Genomic DNA, 7,993 nt, shown 5'->3' with positions numbered 1-7,993 from the left:
CAGTACAAAATTAAGGAGTGCACCGTCAGTGTAAAAAAAAAAAAAGGTTGTCAAGCTTGAGCCTCGCTACTACCCAGCATTTAGAGTCCAAGCACAGCAACACACCAACCCATCACACATTGCTGAAATTGCATTAAAAACCTGAGCAAGACGCTCAGGTGGGTGATGAAACAGGAAGTAACCCGTGAGGTGAACGGGAGTATGAAGTGAAGGGGAGTTCAGGTGATTCTGTCGAGCTGCTGCCTTTCTTTTACTGCCGTACCACGTCACACCAAACGGTAATGGAGAAATGTTCACGTCGATTCAGTGGCGGCACCGTAAAAAGTGTGCTCGCTTAAGCATTCCTTCGTGTCAACGTTTCTTTGAAAGGTGCAATTAAAAGTCACATATAATCTGTAATGTCCTCCACAAACAAGGGAACAATGGGCCTCATTCATCAGCCTGTACAAATTTGCTTCTTATGCACCCATGGGATTTTGTTGCCCCGAAAGTTGCCTCACAGCCCAGTATGGAACCTGGGTAACCCCTGTATTTAGACAGCAACTCAGAGATGCTAATATGTTGAATAGTTATGTTAGAGAAGAAGAGTTTATTAGTGGATCTGTGGAAGGGAGCAGTTTTACTGTGATTAGGGAGGGAGGGAGGGAGGGTGATGTAGGATTTTGGTTAAATAGTGTAGTGTGTATGGTATGCGTGTATTTTTTGTTTGCTTTCTTTGATTTGGTGGGGGGGGTCTGTAGGCTGGAAGCCATGCGAAGGCCTACAGGTTACCTCACTATGTTCTGTCTTGTCTACCTGGGTTTTCATTTTTAATCCTGTTCAATGGGTTTGTGAAATATTTTATTTCCCATCCCTCCATCCATTATCCAAACCGCTTATCCTGCTCTCAGGGTCGCGGGGATGCTGGAGCCTATCCCAGCAGTCATTGGGCAGCAGGGATAGGCTCCAGCATCCCCGTGACCCCGAGAGGTTTAATATGCATATGTTGCATTTTGAATGTTGTTTTTTTTTAAATAAAATAAAAGAGAAAAAAAATTAGACACCAACTGGCTAACACTGACGTCTCATCAAGCTTGGGTGACTGCTCGTTGCAAGATGTAGACAACAGATGTTAGGGGGAAGGAATTACAAATAATTCACCGGGCTTTGCCGGTGGCTGTCAGAAAAAAATTGAGAGCTAAAAAAAATCCCATGGGCGTGTAAGAACAAATTTGCAAGTACGAACAATTGATGAATGAGGCCCAACAGTCCTATTGATAATGTCTGAGGAAAAGTTTGCGAGAGTCATTAAATCACAACGTTGACTTCCTTTTCACCACTGACACACTTGTTGCATACCTGTCGCATTAACTAGACAAATATGAAAACTTTTTATTGCACAAAATGTTCCATGTTTGTCTAGTTTAATAACAGCCCTCTTTATAGATGTTGAAAAAATACTTTTTAGGGTAGACAGTGTAGACAACCACGTTGTTCTCGTTGAAGGAATAGTGCGTTTGGAGAGAAAATGAAGGATACTGGAGGTCAAACATCAAATGGCTGTACAGCTAAAATTAGAAATTGTCATAATAATAAAAAAAAAGGTGATGGAAATGTCACAAGAAAGGTTTCCTCCTTTCAGCAGAAAAGCCAGGCAGTTGCTGCATTAGATCACACATGTCTCACCACAGGGCAAAGCTCCAATATGTTGCCACTTTGATTTGAAGCCTTTCAGTGGTCGGGTGGGGGTCAAAGGTGAAGTGTGGGGTCAGAGGTTTAAAGAGTTAGGGGTGACGTCTGGACATCAAGTTGCCGCACCTGCTCTGAATTAACCAGCCTCCATACGCGATATACTTGCATGAAGGAAGATGGGCCACCTATCTCAGGGGTCCCCAGCCCTTTTTTTGCACCGCGGGCCGGTTTAATATTCTGGCGGACCGGGGGGGGGGGGGGGGGGGTAATAACTACCGGAATATAGATTAGGCTTATAGATCAATAGTATCGTAACGTTTGGATATCAAGCACAGCGCATATATTCCTCGCATTAACATAACATACAGAGAACAACACTGCAACTCACCAGTCTCACTAGTCAGCGGGGGTCCTGGTCTGGGGTCGTGGTCTGGGGTCCCTGCAGCCAGACTCTCGGTCCCGCTTGGCTCGCGTCGCTTTCGCTCAGAGAGCCCCCCGGGTTGGTGCTCCGGTGCAGGGTTCCTGGACCCTCGGCGCCGCGGCAGTTTTGAGGCTTCGCTGCCTCACTAGACAGCCTGTCTCCACACGCCACACACAGGGGGCGCAATAAAGCCGAATTTTAGGTACGACTCGTCTTTTCTTTTGCCGTCTCGTCCTCTGCGACTCCTCGTCATTTGACCTTTTATCTCCCCTGCCTCTTAGAAGAGACTCTCAAGCGACGTCTGTAGCTAGCAGCGAGTTGTTTCTTATCCCAGTACTCATTCACGGTAGCTAACTAGCTGCTAGCAGCGAGTTGTTACTTACCGGTACTCATGGTAGCTAACTAGCTGCTAGCAGCGAGTTGTTTCTTACCGGTACTCATTCATGGTAGCTAACTAGCTGCTAGCAGCGAGTCGTTTCTTACCGGTACTCATTCATGGTAGCTAACTAGCTGCTAGCAGCGAGTCGTTTCTTACCGGTACTCATTCATGGTAGCTAACTAGCTGCTAGCAGCGAGTCGTTTCTTACCGGTACTCATTCATGGTAGCTAACTAGCTGCTAGCAGCGAGTCGTTTCTTACCGGTACCCATTCATGGTAGCTAACTAGCTGCTAACAGCGAGTCGTTTCTTACCCCGGTACTCATTCATGGTAGCTAACTAGCTGCTAGCAGCGAGTCGTTTCTTACCGGTACTCATTCATGGTAGCTAACTAGCTGCTAGCAGCGAGTCGTTTCTTACCGGTACTGATTCATGGTAGCTAACTAGCTGCTAGCAGCGAGTCGTTTCTTACCGGTACTCATTCATGGTAGCTAACTAGCTGCTAGCAGCGAGTCGTTTCTTACCGGTACTCATTCATGGTAGCTAACTAGCTGCTAGCAGCGAGTTGTTTCTTACCGGTAGTCATGGTAGCTAACTAGCTGCTAGCAGCGAGTTGTTTCTTACCGGTACTCATTCATGGTAGCTAACTAGCTGCTAGCAGCGAGGTGTTTCTTACCGGTACTCATTCATGGTGGCTATCTAGCTGCTAGTAGCGAGTTGACCGTGCGCGTCTTTGAGTTATCAAGTCAGTTACGATCGGTCCGCCGAATGCCACGTGATGAGGATAGAATTACGTCATTGTACACGCTTCAAGCATCCCTTTCAAATTAAAAGCCCTCTAGCATTACGCGACCACGCTTTTATTTAAATCATATTGTTTCCTTGCGGCCCGGTGCCGGCCCGTGGCCCGGTGGTTGGGGACCTTTGACCTATAGTGACGTTATATAGCTGGTTAATAAAGTATGTTGAGTTTGATTTGTGTGTGAAACTTAGTTAACATGGACTGAAGCGTTTGGGCATCCGGGTAGCATGGCAGCCTATTCCGTTACCTACCAACACGGGGATCGCCGGTTCGAATCCCAGTGTTGCCTCCGGCTTGGTCGGGCGTCCCTGCAGACACAATTGGCCTTGTCTGCGGGTGGAAAGCCGGATGTGGGTATGTGTCCTGGTCGCTAAAATATCGCCTGCTCTGGTCGGTCAGGGCGCCTGTTCAGGGGGACACGTTATGTCCCCTGTTGAAATTTGCCACTGTCAGGTGAAAAGCGGCTGGCAACTCCACATGTATCAGAGGACGCATGTAGTAGTCTGCAGCCCTCCCCCAGACAGCATCCGGATGTGGGCCACTTCAGGCAGTGATGCAGCACTGATGGCCTTCTTCTGGCCCTGACAAAATGGATGCGAGCCTGAAGTGGCCCACATGTATAACAGTAAATATGGCCCAAATATGCCAAATCAAATGTGGGCCTTTTTTGGCAAAGACACGGTGCTCTGGGCAACATGTGATCTGGATGTGACCCTGAAGTGGCCCGTGTGGTAAATGGTGAATATGGCCCAAATACCACAAAACAAATATGGGCCACCTTTGGCAAATATGTGGCACATTTGGCATTGCTATGGCTTGGTTCTGACCCAGATCTGGCAAAAAGACGTGGACCGCCCAAGTGCCATCATTCCACGCGGGATGTGGGCCGGATGAAGTGTTGGGTGTGGGACGGGTCCGGGCCACAGCAATTTTGCTAGGGGGTGGAGCAGCGACCGGGACGGCTCGGAAGAGTGGGGTAGTTGGCCATGTATAATTGGGGAGAAAAAGGGGGGGTGAAAGAACAAAACCGTGTACTGAAGCTGCACTGAAATGCTGAACTCTTGACTCCTTCATAGCCTCAAAACAGAAGTTTGGAGATGGGTTATGCCACTTTATAATTTCAGAATACGTTAATTGTATATTTTGCAGTTTTGCGAGCTTGAAAGAACTTCTGTTTTCCATTGAACAAGTGTATGTGGAAACCAGAGCAATGGTTAAACAGCCAATGTAGCTATAATTATTTATGAAGTGGTGTTTTGGCCCAAAACAACCCGAAAGCCACAAATTGCACTCTTACCCCCCCGAGCCGTGATGTGCATCTTTGTGGATAACTTTTCTCATGCTCTGTTGTGGAATTTAAGTATGGCTTCCCAAAGCTGGAGTTTCCTCGTGTTGACGTCCTGTTGGTTTCACTGATGTATCGTGTCAGGAGTGCATGTCTACTACATCAGACATTTCCCTCCTCGTTCCCAGACAGCATCCGGATGTGGGCCACGTCAGGCAATGATGCGGCACTGCTGGCCTGCTTCTGGCCCTGACAAAATGGATGTGAACCTGAAATGGCCCATATGTATAATAGCAAATATGGCCCAAATATGCCAAATCAAATGTGGGCCTTTTTTGGCGAAGACGCGGTGCTCTGGGCAACGTGTGATCTGGATGTGACCCTGAAGTGGCCCGTGTGGTAAATGGTGAATATGGCCCAAATATCGCGAAACAAATACAGGCCGCCTTTGGCAAATATATGGCACATGCGGCATTGCTATGGCTTGGTTCTGGCGCAGATCTGGCAAACAGGAGCGGACCGCCCAAGTGCCATCATTCCATGCGGTATGTGGGCCGGATGCAGTGTCGGGTGTGGGACGGGTCCGGGCCACAGCAATTTTGCTATCTGGGTTGCATGAGCCGTCTTTACAACCTACTGCAAAAAGTAAAAATATTGAGAACCTTCTGAGTCCCGGTGAAACATATAACAGTGTGAATTCTGATTTTTTACGGCTTCGGTAGACAACATTCACCAGAAGTTTGTGCAAATATTGTCGCATCGCTATTTTAAACACCATCAACACCAGAGAGCTCTGCAAAGCCATGACCACACAAGGAGCTCAGCCAAGACCTCAATGGAGAGGACTTCACGATAGACTCTGTCTGAAAACAGACCGGGGCCCAAGGCAAACCTGAACCCTGTCTGCCTCTTCAGCACATTGTGTACTTTGAATTCAGAAACCTAATGGAGGTTTTTTTGGCCTTTCTCCTCTCCAAGCAAGGCCTTCCTGCCTGCGAAGCCCACCTCGCAGTACAGCAGCACACGATCTCCGGGGATGGCTTAAAGAAAAGAACAAACACACACAATACGTACGCTGATACACTCCCTCCCTTTTTAAAAAAAAAAGTTTTTATTGTTTTTTTTTGTGTGGCTTTATTTTAGAGCCAAGACTTTAATCTTGTATAAGTTGTAAAGTCAAAAGCATAAAAACACTCCTAAAGGCTAACACATGACCATATCCAATAAAAACATGCACCCAATTTGGGCAATTCATCAATGTTCTACATCTCCCTCCTGGAAGCCGAGCGCCGCGTTTTAAAATTTATTATTTCTCCTTGCAAGAGAGGAAATGAGTTTTGCTCTGAGTTACGCCAATCTCTGTGTTATCTCCACATTTGCATCAAATCTTCCTTTTATAACCCCCCCCACCCGCCTCCCCCCATAGGCTGCATCCAGCAGGGCAGTTGTAAAAACATTTACGCTTACAAAAAGGACCTGTTATGACATTTTATATTAAAACTGCAACTCCTCAACTTTTCAAGGCACAAATAGAGGCTACTGACTATGAACAACATTTGACAAAAAGGCAACACTATAATAACTACACAATGAGGCTTTAGTGAAGTATTAGTAACTACTGAATTCATCATTTGTAAAGTATTTGTCAAGTATTTGTCAAGTATTTGTAAAGCATTTGTAAAGCAAGACATGCACCAATGTGCATGTAAATAGTGTGTTAATCATGTACTTACACTTTCTAAAGGATCCTATGATCCTTTAGACTTTTGTGGGTCTCAAGGTGCTGCTGGTCTTTCAGTCTCATGTGTAAATGCTTTGTAAGACATAGATAGTCCTCACTTTAGATGAGCTCACACAAAATACTTACCTGACAACTACTAACTACCTGAATTAATCATGAACTGCAGAATTAATAAGTATTTATGAACATCTATTAACACACTAACCATTGGTGCATGTCTTGCTTTACAAATACTTTACAAATGCTGAATTCAGTAGTGACTAATACTTCACTAATGCTTCATTTGTGTAGTTGTTATAAAGCGTTACCGACAAAAAAAAGTTACCTACAACTCGTCATATTGGTAAAATGAGCTTTTCTCATGCTGCATTAAATAACCAATTTCGAGACTATAGCCTGACGCTTTTCATCCGGACTCTTAATTCATCACCCCTGATATTTAGACGAAGCATGTAGTTGTATATCTGCCCGGGGAACTGATTCAGCCATAAATTGTTGGCGTTTAAAACTTTAATCCTGGCAGCTCCACCGCAGGAAACGTCAAAATATGGAGCTATGCGTACTGTAATGCAATCAAACTTCAGGGCCCCAGTCTGCAATGCTTTGACATTATGTGCAAACTGACCACATAAATATTTGCTTTGCCAAGACAACATCGTTTCATTTATGAGGACCCCTGAGGGTGTTTTTCCAGGTAAAATTACAAAACTGCACCAGTGATGAAGATGCATTGAGAAATACTCTCATTGCAAAACAAAAAAAGTCTCCCTATTGCAAAATATTTAGTTCTGGCTGGTATCCTTCCTCATTACAGTACATAAACTTGAGCTTTTTGTGCTTTTTCCTCATTAAGTGCCTTACATTCTACTTAACTTGCAGTTCAGCCTCCTTCAACGTCCACATTCATATAACATCTTCACCTCGCCCAGTCTCACAGACAACACGTCCATACACAACTTATCTGGAGATACTGACAAATGAGGACGTGGTTGAAGACATCCACCGAGATCTACTTTTAACCCCGGTTTACACTCCCAGCTGATTAAAACGCTCAGCGCCATTTCCCCACCCTGTCCTTCACCATACCAAACTAAACCCATACCAAACTTCACCGTCTCTTATCTGGGAGTATTAAGTGGACGATCTGAGCATATATTCTGAACCATGTCCTCATTTGTAGATATGATGATATGTGACATTTCGTCTCATTAGGCCCTGTGATGGCCTGGCGGCCTGTCCAGGGTGTCTCCCCGCCTGCCACCCACTGACTGCTGGGATAGGCTCCAGCGTCCCTGTGACCCTGAGAGCAGGATAAGCGGTTTGGATAATGGATGGAATGCCAGATGTAACTAGTTTAGGGCGGCACGGCAGTCCAGTGGTTAGCACTGTTGCCTCACAGCAAGAAGGTCCTGGATTTGAACCCCAGGCCGTCCCAGGTCCTTTCTGTGTGGAGTCTGCCTGTTCTCCCCGTGTCTGTGTGGGTTTCCTCCGGGTGCTCCGGTTTCCCCCCACCATCAAAAAGACATGTGTGTTAGGGTTAATACTCCTGCCTGTGCCCCTGAGCAAGGCAATGGAAAGAAGAACTGGAGTTGGTCCCCGGGTGCTGCAGCTGCCCACTGCTCCTATACAATAGGATGGGTTACATGCAGAGAACACGTTTCATTGTAACTTACAGTTTCATTATAACCTCCATCCA

Source organism: Lampris incognitus, chromosome 9, assembly GCF_029633865.1.
Source record: "Lampris incognitus isolate fLamInc1 chromosome 9, fLamInc1.hap2, whole genome shotgun sequence".
NCBI classification, from domain to species: domain Eukaryota; kingdom Metazoa; phylum Chordata; class Actinopteri; order Lampriformes; family Lampridae; genus Lampris; species Lampris incognitus.
Note: the sequence above shows the minus strand (reverse complement) of the source record.